Source organism: Equus asinus, chromosome 9 (genome assembly GCF_041296235.1).
Source record: "Equus asinus isolate D_3611 breed Donkey chromosome 9, EquAss-T2T_v2, whole genome shotgun sequence".
Classification (NCBI taxonomy): domain Eukaryota; kingdom Metazoa; phylum Chordata; class Mammalia; order Perissodactyla; family Equidae; genus Equus; species Equus asinus.
In genome coordinates, this window is record NC_091798.1 from 3,202,332 (window position 1) to 3,223,318 (window position 20,987).

At 46.5% G+C, this 20,987-nt stretch overlaps 1 long non-coding RNA gene and 1 pseudogene across 1 annotated transcript; one reads left to right on the forward strand and one right to left on the reverse strand.

Annotated features, from left to right (window-relative positions):
• LOC123276705 (lon protease homolog 2, peroxisomal-like) overlaps nt 1–20,987 on the forward strand; it is a 44,251-nt pseudogene that overhangs the window by 15,858 nt on the left and 7,406 nt on the right.
• LOC139046268 (uncharacterized) lies at nt 2,595–8,692 on the reverse strand. The gene is made up of 3 exons (XR_011506110.1): nt 8,535–8,692; nt 7,163–7,288; nt 2,595–2,693 (listed from the first exon to the last, which is right to left on the reverse strand). It is a non-coding gene; the product is annotated as an uncharacterized lncRNA (long non-coding RNA).

Here is a 20,987-nt window from a genome sequence, read left to right on the forward strand (position 1 = left end):
GAGCAAATGGGCCTTTCTGACATAGGGGCTTTCTGACACTCTCTCCACAAATGCACAAGGACAGTTGGTTAAAAGCCTCTTGTCTCTATCCTCCTAAGCTTGTGGAATCACAATCATTCGGGCCTTGGCCCCATTGCTTAAGGGGAAGATGTAGCCATTACCCCTGAGCCGGGTTGGCAAGAGGGAAATGTGGCAGAAGCAGAAGTTCTAAAGCAGCGAGTTAAGGGCTGGGAGGAAATGGCGTTCAGCTGCCTGTGTATGAGAGGTTCCCAATATGCTGTAAGAGCACTGTGGAAAGCGACTTCTTTCTCAGCTTCCTAAAGAGCTGGAAGCGAGATGGTTTGTGTCTTGTCTCCCCTTGAGGGAGGGAGGCAGTGCTTTGTGCCTTCCACCTCTAGAGCAATGTAGGGCACGGCTGAGAGCAAAGGGGCCTTTCTTCCATAGGTGCTTTCTGACACTCTCTCCTCCAGTGCACAAAAGCGGTTGGTTAAAAGCCTATTGTCTCTCTCCTCCTAAGCATGTGGATGCACAATCATTCGGGCCTCAGCCTCCTTGCTTAAGGAGAAGATGTAGGCATTTTGTCTGAGCCGGGTTGGCAAGATGGAAATGCCCCAAAAGCAGAAGTTCTAAAGCAATGAGTTAAGGGCTCCAAATAAACAGCATTTCAGGTGCCTTTGTATGAGATGTTCAAGGTACACTATAAGAACAGTGTGGAAAGTGAGTTCTTTCTCAGCTTCCTAAAGAGCTGGAAGCAAGATGGATTATTGCTCATCTCCCCTTGAGGGTTGGAGGCAGTGTTTTGTGCCTTGAAATTTTAGGGCAATGTAGGACTCTGCTGAGCAAACTTGGCCTTTCTTCCATAGCTGCTTTGTGAACACTCTCTCCACCCATGCACAAGGGCGGCATGAGAGGTTGCCAGTATGCTGTAAGAGCACTGTGGAAAGCGAGTTTTTCTTAACTTCCAAAGAGTGGTTGGTTAAAATCCTATTGTCTCTCTCCTCCTAAGCATGTGGAAGGACAATCATTCGTGCCTCAGCCGAATGATTTGGGCGGGACTTGTGTGACCCACCTGCCTTAAATGCTGGAACCAACTGTTGGACACGTCAGAAGCATCATCTGGAAACGGTGGAACCACCCACTGCAGATGTGAGAATCAGGTCCAAAACGTGCCAGAAGCACCTGCAGGACACACCAGAACCATCTGACTCAAACGCCAAAATCACCTGCCGGATACACAAGAACCACTTGATGGACACTCCAGAATCACATGACGGGCATGAAAGAACCATCTCTCAGAGTGCCAGAACCATGTGCTGGAAATGCCGGAACCACATCACTGACAGACATGAACCACCTGCTGGACATGCCTGAACTACCTGCTTCACTCGCCGGAACCACCTTCTGGACAAGCCAAAATCACCTGCCGGATACACTGGAACCAGGCCCCTTAGAAGCCGGAAAAAGCCAACAGACATGCCAGAAGCACCTGCCGCACACTCTGGAACCACCATACAGACATGCCTGAATGACCCGCCATACACACCAGAAGCACCCACCAGACACGCCAGAACCACCTGGAACCACCCACCGGACACACTGGAACCATGACACTGACACGCCAGAACCACCTTGCAGACATGCCAGAAGCACCCAAAGGACATGCTGGAACCATCTTCCGAACGTACCAGAACCACATGCCAGACACACAGGAACCACCTGTCACACACTTCACAACCACCTGTTGGATATGCCGAGACCACGTGCCAGATACACTGAAACCACCTCCCGAATACGCCAGAACCAGGTGCTGGCCATGCCACAAACACCTGCCAGACAAGCCGGAACCACCAGCCTAACACGCCAGCACAACCTGCCGGACATGCCAAAATCACCTGCTGGATAAACCGGAACCAGGTCCTGGATATGCCAGAACCAATTTCCAGAAAAGGCCAGAGCAACCTGCCAGACAGCCTGGAATCCCCTGCCAGGCATGCGGGAACCAACTGTCAAACACGCCGGAACCAACACCTGGACACACTGAATGCACCAACCACACATGAAGGAATCAGGTTCTGGACACATGGTAGCCACCAGTCGGACACGCCGGAACCACCTTCAGAACATACTGGAACCATATGCCAGACACACAGGAACTACCTGCCAGACACCACGGAACCAATGGTCAGATACGATGGAACCAGGCGCCCAGTACGCTGAAGCCACCTGCTGAACATGCCCAAACACTGTGCTGGACATGCCAGATCCATATGATGGATACACCAGAAACAGGTCCAGCACAGGCCAGAACCAGGTTCCAGAAACAGCTGAAACAGCGGCTGGATACACCTGAACCACCTGTTAGACCAGCCTGAACCACTAGATGGAGAATCCTGAACCACATGCCAGGCACACTGTAACCAGGTGCCCGACACGCCAGAACCACCTTCTGGACACGTCCGAACCACCTACAAGTCTTGTGAGAACCACCTGCCGGATACACCAGATACAGGTGTCGCACACACCGAAACCAGGTGATGGACATGACTGACCACCTGCAAGGCATGCCAGAACCAGACATGCCAGATGGGGAAGAGGTGATTTTGGGGGAGAGGAGCTTTGTAGATTTCTCACTTGGGCACTTACCTGTTTTGTTCTCCATCCAGGTTTTTTCTGGGAGCAAGTTCTTGAGAAACCTATAATGAAAAGTATGAGCTATCTACATAGGGAGAACTCAGACTTCGTTCAGCAATTCCCTGGGCGTCTGGAGACTCGATAGAATACTTTTTTCTTTTTCCATTGCCAACACCCATGCCCATTCAGGCCTATGTGAGTTTTTACAATGCTCCTCCAACTGGTCTCCAAGACTCCAGCGTGCCTCATTTCTCTTCATCGTAGAGGACAATAGCAGATCAATGTTTCTGAGGCATGGCTCCACCAGTGCCCTCTCTGATGCGGAAATCTTCCTCTCACTGCCTACCTGATAGACTCCAACTCTCTGCCTTAACACTCAAGGGCCCCTCCGCCTTTCATGTATCCCACAGTCCTGCCAAACCGAACAGTACCCACTACCCAAAAACACACATTGCATTCTTCTCTTTCACCTCTGCCTGATCAGATGATGGACTTGAAACAAAGCCATCATTTGCTAGTTAAGTGACTTTTGCACAGGTCATTTCACCCCCCTGACCCTAAGTTTCTGCATATATAAGTGATGAATAGTAAGATTCACCTCATATTGTTCTTATAAAGAGTTAAAATTGACTTAGAGAGCATATGCAAAAACAGCTGGCTCCCTGCCTGACATGCTGCAGTCACCAATAATTATTCAGATCTAAATATTGGCTCATGCCATGCCCTGCTTCTTTTCCTATTAAAACCTTAGCCTTCAAAAATCGGTGTGTACCCTTTCTTGAAAACCAGCCCAAGGTGTAAACTGAAGTTCATTTTCCTAAGCTGCTCAGTAACATTTATAATGCAAAGTCTAATGCGTTAGATCGGTTTTTTTTTTTAAGCAAAAGAAGCTAACTCTGGCTAACTTCAGTTTTCTTATTAAAGAAATTGACTAGAAGGATTTACGGTAACTCACATAACTGAAGGGAGTTTTTGAAAAAATCAACAAACCAAAAGCAAAAATAAGCTTTGGAAGACACAATAGAGCACAGTGTATAGTTCTTATTACTGCCATTCACCAAATATTGTCGGCTCTTCTCTGGCACACAGAAGGGATGTATCTTCTTGGCCCCTTAAAGTCAAATGTGACTTTGTGAGCCTTTGGCAAATGAAACTTGAGCAAAAATGAGGCTGTCTCTTCCAGACAAACCTTTGGCAAACAGTAGGAGTGTGTTTTTCCTGCCTGGCAGTTGTGCAAGAAGTTGGATCGAGCATCTTTTAGCTGCCATCTACTCAATCCTCCAGACTGAGCAAGGATAATACAGAGCCAGCCCCTGATGACATGGAGCATGTTCGAGAAATAAACCTTGGTTATTTTTAGCTGAGACTTAGGAGTTTGTTGTGAATACAGCACAACATGGACTATCTGACTGATGAAAACATGTAGGGGAGGAAGACATTTCCTCTTCCCAAATGTGGGTTCGTCTGGCTGGAGAACGAATTAAATTCACATGAGACAGAAAAGCAAGAGAAAATTAAACAAAGCTTTATGAGGAACCGTGGCCCGGTGCCTTTCTTCCTGAAGGAAGAAAGGGCACCAAAGAAGTGGGGTGCACATAGTGGTTATATACCGCCAAATGGGGTGTTTCACATGTGATTGAAATGTCCCTCCCACAATAGTCACAAGATTGCCCTGTCGGCACTTGATGGACACAGCAGGTAGTGGGTCTGCTATCTCAGTGGGCATAGCAGGACTCAAGTCGATTGTCTGGAGCTGGGCGGTCACAGGTGAGCTCAGCAATCAGTTCCTAGCCTAAGGAAAGATGCTTAACCCTTAAGAAATACCAACGTTGGGAGGGGGAGGAAAGTCAGTTACAGGAGGTTACCAGACTAGCACAATAAAATGCAGATTTAAGTCCTTGCCTTTGGTATTGATTAAGAGTTTTTAGAGAGAAGGTCATCTCCTTTCTTCTTCCTGGTACAGAGAGGGAGGCAACTTTTACAGATAGAGATTTACCTTACAAATGTAAATGTGCCCTAACAAAGGGCAAGTTCCATTCCTCCTTCCCTGTCCCAGTTTATCAAAAGCAATCAGCCTCAAATAATCCTGATGCCAAAGAGACATATCTTGGCGTGGCCATTTCCAGGTCCCCACACATACATATTACCAATTTCCTGTGCTGTTGACCAAAATGACTTCAGTGAGCCAATATTAGAATTCCTTTTCACAAAGGTGGATAAGTGACAGATTAGCAGTCTACACTGTCCCAGGAGTGTAGACAGATACCATGCTTATATATAGCAAAAATATTTCCTCATTTTGTCCTTTACCTGTCAATAAAAAAGTATATCTATAGAAATCTGGAGGTAAAGCTCCAGACAAAACCAACATGGTGACAAGGAGGAACATTACATACTTGTAAAAGGAGCGACAGATGAGAAAATAATAATAATGGCTGGGAACTTATAGAACCTTGCATTGAAAGGGATCTCATATGGAACTCAGGAAATATTTATAGCTGAAAGCACTACATGACAAAATCTGGTGCATGGAATTAAACAATACTTAGAAGAAAGATACCTTCAACATACGTATCTAAAAAAAATTAGAAACCAATGAGCTACTTGTTCAAGAAGCTAGACAAAGAGCAAGACAGTAAAGTCAGGAAGAAAGGAAATGAGGAAGAGAAATGCCAAACCTTTGTTTCTATTTATTTGCTCTTTATTTATTGCTATGGACTGAATTCTCTCTCCCCACCATTCATATATGGAAGCCCTGACCCCCCCTTGTGACCATGTCCAGACACAAGGTCTTTAGGAAGTAATTATGGTGAAAATGAAGTCATAATGGTGGAACCTAAATCAGATAGGACTGTGGCCTCATCAGAAGTGGAAGAGATCTCTCTTTCTGTTTCTTCACACGCATACACACACCCCACCATCTGAGAACTCAGTGAGAAGGGGACCTTACGCAAGCTGAGGAGAGAGCCCTCGCCAGAACCTGACCATGCTGGCATCCTGATCTCAGGCTTCCAGCCCCCAGAATGGTGAGAAAATAAATTTCTGTTGTTTAAGTCACCCACGCTATGGCATTTTGTTATGGGAACCCAAGCTAAGACGCTTATCTTTCACAGTTTGTTCCTAGGTTCTGGTACCAATTCCAATGTGTGTGGGGTTGTGGGTCGGGGGAGTCCCCCCCACCAACAAGCAATTCTTGGGACACCAGCTGGGTGTCCTACAATTCAACTCAATTCTGACACTATGCACCCAGAGACAGCATCACACCCCACAGGTTAAGGGTTCAGCCCCACAAGACTGCCCCCACTGCAGGTGCCAAGAGCAAGTCTAGGTTGTCGCCTATGCTTCTGAGCAACTGGCTGTCAGTAGGAGGTTCCCAAGACTCTCTACTCCGGTTTGACGAATTTGCTAGGGCGGCTCACAGAACTCAGAGAAACCTCTTACTTACTAGATCACCTGTTTATTAGAAAAGGATATGACTCGGGAATAGCTCGATGGAACAGGCGCACAGGGCAAGACATGGGGAAAGGGCACTGAGCTTCCACGCCCTCTCCAGGTAACCACTCTCCCAGAACCTGCACATGGTCACCAACCTGGATGCTCTTGGAAATCTGTCCTTTTGGGTTTTTATGCATAAGCCGTTTATTTATTCTCTTACCCTCAGCTGCTGTTTTTCCTTCCCCATTTATAGCCCAAAGCCAATCAAAGAAGGACATGTGCAGTGTGAGGCTGTTCCTGTACATTTTTAAAGTGCGTAACAATGTAAGAATTTGTTAACGGAGACATACACATGTATGTCTTGACTATGCATAAAAATGTAATCTTTTGTTAATGGAGCCATGCACATGTATATTCTTGGAATCATAAAGAATGTAATTAATTTTAGGATATTGATACCTATGATGAGGGAGGGAGGACAACGGGATGGAAATGTGAATTTTAGGTGTGACGGCAACATTTTGCTTCTTAAAAACAGAGATATCGTTGTGGGCTGAATCATGTCCCTGAAAATTCATATGTTGAAGTCCTAACTCCAGGACCTCAAAATAGGGCTGTATTTGGAGAGAGGGCCTCTAAAGAGGTAATTAAGGTAAAGTGAGGTCACATGGGTAGGCTCCAATCCAATGTGACTGATAGTCACGTAAGAAGAGAAGATTAGAACTCAGACACACACAGAGGGAAGACCATGTGAGGACACAGGGAGAAGCGGCCGGGGAGAGAGGCCTCAGAAGAGACTATACCGGCCAACGCCTTGATCTTGAACTTCAGCCTCCAGAACCGTGAGAAAATAAATTTCTATTGTTTAAGCCACCCTACGTGTGGTATTTTGTCATGGCAGCCCCAGCAAATGAATGCAACATCGGAAGCAAATAGGGCAGAATTTAACGTCTGTTCTTTCTGGGTATTGGGGCCGGAGATAGAGGTCATACTATGTACTCTTCTGCATATTTGAAATATTTCCATAATAGTTAAGAAAATAACAAGCAGATCCCGAAAAAGAATAACCAGAGAGTAGAAATTTATGTGTGATTACCTTACAGGCCAAGGTGGGTTTCGTGTTGGGCAGGTGGTTCTCTTCCACAGGGTGTGTCAGTCACCCATGAATTCCCGTCTCTTGGCTCCGCCATTCCTGACGCCTGTATCATTGTCTGCAACCAATCTGCACAAGGAGAAAGAAGGAACACGGAGAAGATACACCTGCTTTCAAAAGTTCCAACCTGGAAATGGCACACACCACTTCCACTCCCATTGCATTGGCTGAAACATAGTCACACGCCACACCTCACTGCAAGTTGCTGGGTGACTGCCTTCCTGGGCACCCAGGACAAGGATGTGGACAAACAGCCAGTAGTCCCACCCACAATGTCATCAGGTTGACCCTGGTCTTCATGCTGCTGCTCAGTCTACAGCGTGTCTGCCAGGTCTATGGTTAGGGTTTAGATATTTTACAAAGGCGCGGGGTTGGGGGTCATGGTTTGGGACTTCAAAGAGGAGGAAGCCAATTCACAAGGAGACAGAAAACCAAATGTTTGCTGGGCCATCTCTAAACAAATGAGAGAGAACTTGTGTAAAATGGGCCCGGCTAGGTACCTTCTTCTCTACCACATCTAGAGTTCCCTACGTTGACAGCTCTTTCCTGGAACAGGCCTTCTGTCTTAAATTCTTTTAGGCAGTTAGGGGCGAGGCCAAAGTTTCTTTTATATATAAATTTTATGTGTATATATGTAATTTATAGAACTAAATAAATGAATTTAAATATAGATACAAGGGATTATATATTCTATTATATATCAATATTAATATATATTATATATAGATAGATAATCTCCTTGGTTCTCCAGAGAACCCTGACAAATACAGGAGGAGTTAATATTCTTTTATCGATGGCATTTACATTTAATCATTTGAAATTCTTAGTTATGACATTGTTATGGCTTGCAAGGAAGTGTCCTTTTCAGTGTTTCATTTAGAGGCCTCAAGATACCAATTTTAAAAAGTTTCCCATTTTATTTGATGGTTTGATAGGCTTTTTCCAATTGAGTGCACAGATAAACCAATTTAGGAATTTCAAAGGAGCCCCATTTAGGCCAGTGAAGCCTTAAATCACCCTGAGTAATCTGAGCCCAGTGGGACAAAAATCTACCTGTAGAAGGTCTGTATTCTTTAAAGACAAAACCAGCAGGAGTCCCAGAGTGGGGCTGTTCTTTGGTGGTCCTCTTAGAAAATGGATTTCTCATTTGTATGAACTTACCAAAGGATCAAAGGCCCAAAAAAGGAGTGAAAGAAACAGAAGTTTCTAACAAAGCTGACAATGGAAGGATGGCCAGAACCACTATCAAAGGATGCCTACATAAAGAGTCTGGACCTCTACCAAAAATGGGAGGCCCAGACCCAGGAGGACTTACCACCAGGAACCAGAGCCACCAGGAGGAGACGACAGAGCACAAAAGATTCTTTGCAGGCACCTTGCTTGTGTCTGTGAAGTGGCACCAGAATTGAAGGTCAGTAGCTAGGGATCCCACTTCTGTCACCATGTAAAGTCAGCAAATAAGAGGCATAAACTGCAAAAGAACCAAAAAGTTTATTTGGGGTCTCAAGAATTGCAATTCAGGAGATGTAGATTCGAGTAGAAGCTCAAATGTGCTCCTAGGAAGACAAAGGAGGCAGGGGTAGATAAAAGGAAAGGACACAGGCTTACAAAGGTCTACAGTGAACAGTTAATGACTGGTTCTGGCATGGGGTGAGCTGACTTGCCAGAACATAGTTGGTCCTAGGCAGACTGCCCCTTCTTGGAATGAGGAAACACTTCAAGATGTGACCTCTGCTGTCAGGTAAAGCTCAAAAGTTCAGTTAACATCTGGTGGTGGATGTGGTGTACAAGCATAAGCCCCACTTCCTTAATGGCCTCCCAGCTCCATTTTAGAAGCCTTGAAAATGGTACTCCATTTTGTCATTGTCATCCACCACAGTCACGCACCACGTAACAATATTAATGATGTTTCGGTCACTAATGGACCACATATATGACAGTGGTCCCATACGGGTAGCACCACATAGCCTGGGTGTGTAGTAGGCTCTACCACTTAGGTTTGTGTAAGTACACTGTGTGATGTTCACACAACAGTGAAAGTGCCTAATGATGCATTTCTCAAAACATGTCCCTTTCATTAAGTGAGGTATGCCCGTACTGATTTTAGTCTTGTGAATGTTGAATAATGAATCATTCATTTCAATTATTTGAGTCAGCCCCACTGGCTGAAGACGGTAAAGGGTGACTGAAGCAAAAAACTAAAATTTGTTATTCAACATTCACAAAACCAAATGAGTAAAGAACTTTAAGTTCTATATCAGGGTTCATGTAAGGCAAAAACATTCTAAAGGAAAGATGGATTTGAGGACATATATGATTCTGAGTGTAAATGTCTGGGTACAAGCAAAAATTCCAGGGAGCATTTCAGACTTTTGAGGCAGTGGAATTGGTGAAACCAAAGTCAAGCTCTCCAAACAGTAAAGGGGGCCCAGGTAATATCTGGAGTACAGGTGGAACAGGCAGAAAATTCCATTAATGTAATTGTATGATATGATGAACGGACAGAGTTGGAAAATAGGATGGCAGGGTAGGGCAGAGGGACCTGGAGGGCCCAGGATGGATGGAGAGATCAGCTGGGCTGGTGGGGGGAAGGGGCCATGGGCACACCCTCTTCATGTCCCCTCCCCCACCCTCTGAAACCCTTTGTGACTCTTCAGTGCTCTGTGATGCAGGCCTGGGATTATAGGCAAGTGTGGACACTCTCATAGCTCAGTTGCCTCAGGCAGCCTTGTGATTCAGAAAATGGAGTTCAGTCAATGGAATGTTCTCTCATTTCTGAATAGCCATATTGAGTTGTTTTTGAGCATCTGCTCAACATTCTTAGATAGTGACCACAACCTCACCATCGTGTGTGGGTTGTGGTTGCTTCTTCTGTTCCTGTGCTTCCTGGTGGGGATTCCATCTTTACCAACCTTCTGGAAAACCAAAATCTACCAAAAGGTAAGGATCCCTGGGCAAGCCACCAACAGGGATTTTTTATTGTTGTTTCCATTTCTAGTCCCACATTTTTAAATGAGTTGGTCCAGAGAGACTCCTAAGATGGCAAGTCTGAATAGAGGATAGAACATCATCCTTCTAGGGGAATAGGCCAGGCAGGACTAGGGGTTCAGCTGGGACTGTTTCCCATTTAAAACTCACAGACCATCTGGGTGTGGTGGAGGATTCCTGGATAAAATCCCATGACTGATTTCATGGCCCTGCATTAGGTTATTTAGAGAGTTTGGGATCTGTGTAGGAGAACACTGTTCCCAACACTGGATCATGAGTCACATTCCCATGTCGGGAGTCATTCGACCAAACCGTCCTTTGTATTGGGCAGATCAGGAGAGTAGGGCTGAGCCTCTGAGCAGACACTGGAGTGTGAGCTCTGTCCCAGGATACAGGGTCCTATCTGAGGAAGCACAGATGTGACTGTGGGCCTCAGAGTCTATGCCTTCCTTGAGCAGAGGACTTCTGACTGAGAATATCAAGTGTGGACTCTAGCCAAAAATCCTCCTTCGAGTTTTTCAAAGAAGGAAAAATTGATAGTATCTTATCACCTTTAGCAATTCAGAAAGGGAAAGAACACAAAGTGCTAGTAATAAAAATGGAGAGTGACATTAATCTTGGATGAATATCTGAGTTTCCTAGAGAGAGGAGCAAGCCAACTAAGTCCTCGCTCCTCATTCTTTTCTTTTTGTTCTCAGCATCAGGGCAGAGCCAAGAGGAGAAGAAGAGGTGGAACATCAAGTGGTAAGGTTCCACCTATCCTACCTGAGCTCTCCAAGGGTGACCCTTCCTGTCCTCTCCATGAGGTCCCAGGTCCATGGTCTCTGAGGGTGTCAGTCGCTAGATAGAGTCCCTCTCAGAAGATAGAGGCCTCAGAGGAAAGGCTCATGGGAAGGTAGTCAGAACCCGAGACATTTCTCAGATTCCTGCTCTGCCCAGCTCTGGGCATGAAGCAGTGATGGGCCTGGACAATGGGTGTTGCCCAGTGGGTGGCCGTGGGAGACGTCAAGAGACAGAACTTCTGTCTTCTGACCTTGTGAAACTACGTTGACTTCCTGGATGATCAGACTCCTCTTTGAGGTAACCACTGACCTATGTTCCTCACATGGTGGTTTTGAACATCCCATGGGATAATGTATGTGACAGTACTTTATAAATGAAGCAACAAACACATGTGAACCTTATTAATATTATCATTGACCGTTTGACCACATCTACTGATTCTTGGGGCTTTCAGAGTTAACAGCCCGTTAATATCCCAAGGGTCTCCCATAAAGGGACTCCTGTGTAACACCTATGCTTCTACCTTTATTACATGTAATTCGCTCTTCTGGTTTCCCAGGTTGGAGAAACTACCAGAGGGAAACAGAGGAGAAAAGGAGGCTAATTTCTATTCTGAAAAGGTGACTAGTCTTTTCTTTCCTGATCCCTCTTTAACATGTTCTCTGCAATTCCAGGGATTCAGTACAGCCTGCAGTAGTCATGGGAGGGGTTTGCCATAGGAGCGGGTAGGTGAATGAAGGCCTTGGGGTGAGGGCTGCTGAGTGTATGGTGAAGTCATAGACGTGGGGCGTTGTGAAGGGGCAGCAGGCTTCAGGTGGCCCCTCCCCTGACAGGCCAGCAGGTCCTCCTTTCCTTGTTCTGGTCCTGGCTACAGTTTTCTACTTCCTGTCTCCCGCAGGCCCCTAGGCCGGCCTCTCGATACCACCCGCTTTCGTCAACTATTATGCCCAGACCCCTCCTGTGAGGTGTGTAATAGCACAACTGCTGAGATCAATCGGCTCCTGGAGGACCTGGAAGATGATACCGCCTCTGTGTCCTCTGTGGCTTCCACAGCTTCTGGGACTGAGTCATCATTCACTCTGTCCTCTGCCTTCTCAGAAGTCCCTCCAGGAGACCTAACACCATCCCCTCCACCTGACCCTTCCCCACTGCCCCCCTCCGTCCTCTCACCTAACCCAACGACACCCTTAGCTGACTTTCTTTCACCCTCACCACCGGGTCACTCTATGCCACCAGAGCCTTTTCCTCCCTTGGAGTCCAAATTCCCAGCAGACCGTTCCCCACCCCAACCCCTTGCCCTTCCCCCTCTCCCACCACATGACACCCAGGCAACGGGTCCTATTCTCCAACCAGAGGCCACTCTGTCTCTGAATACGATCTTCTCTCTTGACCGCACCCTTTCCCAAGATATTAACCCCTTACCAAATTTGTCCCAGATAATCAATCCCACTGATTCACTGGCTTGTCATCACACACCACCAAGCCTGTCTGTCTCACCACCGACAGACCACCCTTTAACTGTGACTCAATCTAAATCGGTTTCCATCTTATTGAAGTCTGTTCCAGAGAACTCATCTCCAGATAGCCCTGGTGGGTTGTCCACTTATGTCCCAACAGTCAGAGGCACTGACCATTCAAGCCTGTCAATTTCAGAATTATCCTGGTGGCAAGCTTGTGCCAAAGACTTGTTCTTAGCACCTTCTACCTTGGCACCATGTGATTTTAATCGAGAGTTTCTTGCCCTCCATTCTTCAGAGTCCTCTCTGGAGAGACACCCTACAGCTAACCTTATAGAGCCTGGTAACCTCTCATTTCTCAGCCCTCATGTCCTGGCACTCCTGGAGAGACAAGTCCGAAAGAGGAGTGATTTCCTGATGTGGAAGGAAAAGGAGAAGGAGAAGGGTTCTTTTCCAAAAAAGCTTAGGCCAAACTACCAACTAAATCCTTCGGGGAAAATGCTAGAGTCAAATGCTGATGAGTGTGACTCAGCATTCTCCCTTCCTTTTTGGAGCAGTGCAGGCAAACCAAAGGAGCTGCACATGCATGAGCAGCCCCCATATCCTAAAATCTTGGAGGACCATTTACAGGAAGAATGTATGCAGCTCTTCTGGGGTCTCCCATCTCTGCACAGCGAGTCCTTGCCCTCTGCTATCCGTGACTCAAGTGACTGCACCACAATCTTCCTTTTCAATACCATCTCAAATGCCTCCATGGGCCAAGAATCCCCAGTACCTCTCCATCGCCCACCTCCATCCTTGCCTGAGATCCAGCCCCAACCCTTGCCTCAAACCCTGCCCCAATCCCAGCCCCTACCTTTCACTCAGGTCAAGTCCCAGGCCCACCTTAAATCCCCACTCCCAATCCTACCATCTGGTCCTCTACCCCAGATAAGGATCTGTGGAGTGTGTCACCATAGACCCCAGGATGAATCAGAGTCTCTCACCTCATCTGAAATTCAACAACTGGAATGGAAAGTGTTGCAGAAGCAACAGGAAAGTTTGTGGGGTTCCCCCTCTGTAGTCCAAAGATCTCAGGAAGAATTTTGTTCTTCAGCTCCCAACTTTCCTTACCATCAGGCCTCCCAGGCCCATGCCTCCATCTCCATCCTTCCCGTAGAGTTTCCTCTCAGTGATGAGCTGAGGAAGAAACTAGAACATCACCTTCGAAAGAGGCTCATCCAACACCGGTGGGGCCTGCCCCGCAGGATCTGTGAGTGTCTGTCACTGATGATGCCTCCAAGAGATTTCTCAGAGATAGCTAAGTCAGAGAGCAATCGTGGACTCTCACGGATCTCGGTGAACAAAGATCTAAATGTTGGATTGAGCCAATCCAAAAGCTTCCATGAGAGGGGTTCAGAACTGCTTCAGGTAGAGAAGGAGATGGGGAAGGATCGGGGGCACAGCCCAGAGAACGGCCCCAAAGCTCATCTGTTGAGTGACCCAGAGAGCTCTTCAGATAAGGATCCGGCATATGACTCTGAGAAAGACCTAAATAGTCACGTGGCAATTCTGTCAGGGAAAAATTCAAGGGCCTTGGAGGAAAGTCTAGATCAGAAACAACTTGAAAATGTCCTGAAAGCACATTTGAGCAAGAAGTTTGAGGAAATCAGTGAGGCTCGGCTCCCTGGGACGGTGCGCAGTTCATGGCATGCCAGCAAGCAGACATTGCTGCTTTCTGACAAATCCCGCACCCAAATAACACAGAGGAGTTTGCCACCTTCAGTGGGTGGGGACTCCTCCCTGAATACCTTCCAGGAGCTTTGCTTCATTGATTCCAGTGCACAACAGATGATGGAAACCCATATTAAAAGCTTTCGTATGAGAATGGAGTGGGGCCTTCCCTGCAGGGTCCTTGAATCCATACAGGCGTTTAAATTGGAAGATGCTGCATCCCAGTCCTTGACCTATTTCTACTGTCCCCCCTCAAATAACCCAACTTTGGAAGTGGACTCCAAATCCGAGGGCTTCGAGCCCCATAGAGGAAGCTCTAAATCTGTTCTTCAAGAAAAAGCGGAGACAACAAATTCAGCCCTGGTCCTGGATCGTCTTTGCCCTGCTACTTCACCTATGGGCAGGCAAGGACAAGGGGTGCCGAGACAATCACCCTCTGGTATCAACCAAGAGATTGCAGAGGTTGTTCAGAGGAGGAAGGGTGCCAGGCAGACTCATCTGCCTGTCACATGTGGCATCACAGGCAAAGCGAGTCAGAAATTTACTCAGCTAGGCAACAGATGCCCCCCAGAGCTGCCTGCAAGGCAAGCTGGTGCCAAACATGAGACAAAGGATGAGAGAGTGAGTCCCAGTGATAGAAGAGAAGGGCGACAGGACAAAAAGATGAAGTCGGAACCCTTTTCCGTGCACAGCACGGCCAGGGACATATTCAGGGCCAAGGAGCTCAACGCTCTGCAGTCAAAAACTGGTAATGTGTTGACAACCAGCAAGCCAGGAAGCTCCCAAAGGATACGTGAGAATCACAGTAAAATAGAAATTACTGGGACCATTGAAAGCCCTGCACCAAAAAGACAAGTTCCCCAAGACCCGAAGTCATCGGATCTTAAGGAACATCTGTTTAGGGAATTAAAGTCGAAACTAGAGAAGAGGAATCAGAGCCAGGTCCAAGGCCAACACACTGACAGGTCCCCTGCCTCAGAGAGCTTGACTTACAAGGCCTCACCGACTCATGCCCACTGTGTCTCCAGTGGGGACATGGGAGCTTCCCAGGTGCTGCATGTCCATCTGGAGGACACTGGGATCAGCAGGAAGCAGCGGCAGGAGCCTTGGGTCCCTAAGAAAGACCGAAAGAGGTACGAGGATAAGAAATTCCCACCAGCTACAATGAGAGTGAGCCCTCCGGGCACCAACAAAGAAGAGCTTGGTGGAGGGGATGCAGGGTTGGGGACATCCCAACCTACAAGAAAGAGTTTCCCTACTCAGATCACAGCATCAGAGGAGACGCTTGGGAGCAAGTCTTCCCAGACCTCATCACAGAAGGCACAGCCTCCTCCTGAAAGTCTGTTCAGAAAAAAGATGAACCACATTTTTCAATGGCTTCGTCCTGGGACAAAAGGCAAAAACCAAGAACATCCCCAGGAAAAGGGCAGCCCCATATCATCTGCACAGAGCAGAGGCCTGCTTAAAGGGAGAGCTGCCGTTACTGGGACCACCACGGCTCAGAAGACCAGGACGGTCCCTGGGAAGTTCCCAGTGGAGAAACTGGGGCAGCGGTGTGCAGCAGAGGTCACCCGCCCTCAAGAGCCCCTTCGTTCCCTGAGGAAGTTTGTGAAAACTGACCAGAAGGCAGAAGAGCAGGCCCAGGCAGAGCCCATCCAGGGGCATCCTTCCAACTACAGGGCTCCCTCCTGTAAAGTGCCAAGCACCAAGTCCTGCCACCAAGAAGTTGTCTTTGCTGGCCAGAATTATCCTACATGTTCTAGATGGATCAGAGACCAGAACAGACACCCTCAGAAAGTCATGGCGTTTAAAGATCAGCTATTGGATCAGAAGCGTCCCTTATCTGTGCCCCGCAGGGAGCATGTGCCCCATCCAAGCTCCACCTGCAGGCGTCAAGCCGGCCCAGGGGCCTCCAGCTGTTCTCACCACTGCCAAAGGCACTATGTTTAGGGATCCGTCTCTATGTCAACAGAAAACGCTTTTCCAGCGTTTCGAGAGCGGAAAATTTCCCACCGCAAAATAATTCCTTCTTGTGGAGAATATTAATTCTCCCCAATAAATGAGTCTCTAATAATAGTGATGTCTTTTCTGTGTCCTGTGTTGGGGGCATGGGTTTCAGGTAACTCAGGACTTGTGCTTAGGGAAAAGGAGGAGTGAGTTCAGCTCTTACTGATTGCTTCCTCTGGCTTCTAAAAGGTCACCAGTGCTCTGGAGCTCTTGTTGACAAAGAGATATCACGTGCCCCCAAAAGCCCATTTCCTCCCTGATGAAGTTTGAGGAGGTGGGCTCTGCCTCCTGCCTCTTCGCTTAGCCTTAACGAAAGTGTAGAGCAGCTCACACCTTCCGCTCACTGAATGTTTTACATCCTTCAGAGAGTAGGGAAGACAGGTGTTCTCTATCCGAAGAGGGTCAAGAATAGGTATGCAATTCATAAAACAACAATGAAGAAAAAACAGTGGCTTCATCATGATTTAGAGGTCAGTGACCAGAGGACCCCACAGGTGGGTGAACCCTGAATGGGATTTGGGGGGTGGGGGAGGGTATTGCTGCAGTGGATCCTGGGCTGGTGGGGGAGGGGCTAGGAACAGCACAGACGCGCTTTAAGAATCTGTCATGCGAGTCATATTAATGTGTTAGGGAAGAATACTTTAAACTTTACATTGAGGTTTCCCTACTGGAAAGGCACCTGGGGGAAGTGGTTCCCCTCTGTAGGTATTTCTTCAGACTGCCAAATGATATTTTGTTGCAGAGCAAAAGCATCACTCAGCTGCCAGTAGTAACAATGTTGACCAGGTAGCCACCTACCTCCCATGATAAAATAAAGCTGAGAGTAAGGAAAAGATGACTTGGAGTAAGCGAGGAGGGAAGAAAAAATGAAGAGGGGAAAGAAGGACCTTGCTGGTAGAACAAAGCTTTATGCCTCATCATCCATATGGTGACCCTGTCCTGTTCCCCCCGCCCCCTCCTCAATCTGATCCAGGCATCACCACCTTGAGGCTGATCCAGGCACTGCACAGCACACTGATGTCTTATTCCAAAAAGGCACTGGGCTGTTCTTTGAATACTAAACAATATCTGCAGGGAGGTCATCAGGCATGGCATCCCCCTCTTTGGGGAAGGTGATCTTGCTGCCTTCCTTCCATCTATGCTTAATAGGAATATACAAGATCTTGCCCTTAGTGTGTACAGTTCACCTATCAGGATGGAAGTGCCGCCTCTGATATTCACGGCCTTGGTGGAGCCATGGCTGGTCTCCCCCAGAACACCTGCAGCTCATGAACCAGAGGTGAGTCCCAGACTATGCACCAGGTTACAGATATATGGGGGTCTCACCATGGACTGCACACATACCCACCCTTACAATAGGGGTTTGGAGGAAAGGCAACTGCACTTAGACAGACTGGGACTCAAAAATTGGCTGAGTGTCAACTGGGGCAAAATTCAAAAAGCATTATGATGGTGAGCGTTAAATACATTAAGTTGTAGACGTCTAAGTAAAATAAAGATGGCTACAAGGGTGGAAAAATAAAATACCAATTTTGTTTTCTAAAAACAACATGATTTTAAAAATGGAAGGGAGGAGAAAAAGGGAAAAATAGAATAAAATGATTGTTCTATAAGTAATAAGAGGGGGTCAAGATATAGGTGACAAACGAAATAAGACTCCGAGTAAGGGAAAGGAATTTGAGGACATTAGAAAAGATACAAGTATAATGGTAACTATTGTAACAAAACCGAACACGCACGAACGCACACACACACACACACACTACACAAATGGGGTGAGTATCCCAGAGGGCACTGGAGGTAGTTTTCCCAGAAAGGCTTGTGAACGCTAGGTGTTAAAACAAAAACCAAAAACAAAACCGGTGTCCACTACAGCCTCTCTCACTCCACACTTGTATCTTCTTGTCCAGAGTTATGCCATTGAACCCACAATGTCTGAAACTTGAGGTCAAAGAAAGAATGCAGATTCTGTGGAGGTCCTGGGAGGGGGATGGGGCCCAGGGCAGGAGACTTGAAGAGGTGAGGAGGCCATGGAGGGCTCTACCATCGATGTGGATAGACCAGCCAAAGACCAGCCTCTCAGTTTCTACATCATCTCATCTTAGGGTCCTTTACTTCCATTCCAGTGTAGTTACTGCCACACTCCAGAGCTTATCACCAGGAACACTTCAGCCATCCAGATTATTACAGTCGGACATTCCACCCCTTGGCCTCGTCTCTCATTCTTCTGATTCATATGCCCCTTGTTAACTTTTCAACTCCAGGCCCTTCATTTTTCCACTTACTCCTTGTCTGTCGGTCAAGCTCTTGTTTACATTTCCTCCCTCTCCGGGGTAGACTTGATGGTCTGTCAGGTAACCAACATTTAAAAAGCTCCGCTACTAATGGGCCCCATCCAATCCCTTTTAATCCTTCCTGTCTGGCAAAATCCCATCTCTCTGCCTTTCCCAGAAATGCCTTCCTATAACTAATTGATCACTATTGGATTAAATCTCACAATGGAGTCTACCGATGCCACAGTAAATTCAGCCCCAGCACTAGCTGGAAATCACTCACTCATTCCACAAAGAATTATCCCATGCTTACTAACATGAAAACAAAACAAATGGAGCTTAGGTCGCTGTTTCCTTACTCCATTCTCTCTCCAGGGACACTCAAATGTATTTCAAATCTCCTCCACTTTCCTCAAATTTAGGCTGTCTCCATTTGCTCAGTAGATGTGCTGGACCACTGATCACAGAGGAACTAGAAGTCATGAGACAGGAACTTTCCGTCAATAAAGCTTCACAAAAACCTTTTCCCGTTCCTCCTTTCCTTATTTCCTGTTATATGAAAAGAGGTTTCCTTCCTAACCTCAATGATTACACTTCCTGAAATGTCCCTATTGAGAGAGCTAAACCCTCGTCTTGACGGACTGAGCCCCCTTGCCAGGTATCCTCTCGTCCCCTCCCTCTCTTTAGGAGGCACCCAGCTTCTTTCATTATTTTAAGCTTTCTATTACAGAAATGTTTAAACATGCACGAGAGCAGTGGAACTTCCCATGTACCCGTTACCCCACTTTCACAGTTATCATCTGGCACGTGTGATACGGCCTGTCTCCTACACTACGGTTAAGGGGCAAAAGCCCATGGGAACATCCTGCCATCCGTCTCTCAGGTGTATGTCTTTGTGCCCATGTCACAGCTCTCACGTTTCTTTGACATTTACTACCTGTGGAGCTCACTGATCCAAAACAGATGGACAGAGCCATGGGGAGGAAACGCACTGAGCTTCAGATGCTCTGGCCATCAGTTCTGCTCAGCCCTGTAGTCAAGCCTGAGAAGTCACTGAGTTAACTCCTCCCTCCACCCCACGCAGAAAGGAATCTTCCTAAGCAAATGCAGTGCACGGTGTTGCAGTCCCTCAGTCACACAGTGACTGCAGCACGTAGAGAGCACAGAAGAAGAAAACTGTACATGTGATAAGGACTTCACATCACCATGCAAGTGTTTTCAAAGATTTAGAAGAAAGTTTCTTTCCTGTAATACATTTAAAACGAGCTACTGTATGATGAGTTAAACACAGGAGATCAAACACTTTTTTATCTCCTCTCCTTCCCCAAAAGTAAAATATTACATGAAAAGATGCTCCACATCATTAGTCACCAGGGAAATGCAAATCAAAACCACTGTGAGATAGCACTTCACACACAGGATGGCTAGAATCAAAAAGTTAGATAATAGCAAGTGTTAGAAGGCCGAGAAACTGAAACCCTTCTATGCTGCTGGTGGGTATGAAAAATGGTGCAGCTGTTTTGGAAAACCGTCTGGCAGTTCCTCAAAAGTTAAACACAGAATTACCATATTACCTAGAAATTCCACTTCTAGCTATACACTCAAGAGAAATGAAAACATATGTCCACACAAGAACTTGTACACAAATGTCCATAGCAGTATTATTCATAACAGTCAAAAGACGGAAACAACCTAAACGTCCATCAACTGACGAATGGGTAAATAAATTACGGTATATCCACACAATGTAATATTTTTTGGCAATAAAAAGTACTGATACATGCTACAATATGCACAAACCCTGACAACATTATGCAGAAGTGAAAGAGGCCAGTCACAAATAACCTCATATGATTCCATTCATACGAAATGTCCAGAACAGGGAAATCTAGAGAGAGAGGAAGTAGACTAGTGGTTGCTTAGGGCTGGGAGGATGAGAGGACAGGGGCATGACAGCTAAAGGTTATGAAGTTTCTTTTTGAAGTCATGAAAATGCTTTAAAATTGACTGTGGTGATGGTTACCCATCTGTGAATATACTAAAAATCATGGAATTATACACTTTAAATGGGTAAGTTGTATAGTATGTGAACCATATTTCAATAAAGCTGCTAAAACAAGTAAAGGATTTAAAAAGAATAAGGCCCTTGAGGATGACAAGAAGGGGAGAAGATATGACAAAAGATGTCAACACAATTTTTGAAGACGGAAATCCGGTGCAGGAGTGGTAACTGACTAGCAGAGCAGAGGAAGTGCCGGCAAACCAACTCACACCACAAAACCCCAGAAGACGGACGACCCAGTGGCACCAGATAAGGAAGAAATTAAGGGTTTCATGCTGTATACATGTTGAATATTTTGTTCTTTCCTTTGGTTCTTGTTTTATATTATGTGTAATTTTTTTAAAAAAAATTTTGGGGGGATGCTCTTTTCCAGTATTTTGTGAAACCCTGTTGAAATGTTAGCACACTTTAAATGTGCAAAGAGGATCCAGGGTTTCTTGCCTGGGACAGAACCTGCGACAACTGTTTTAAAGTCACCATTGCAC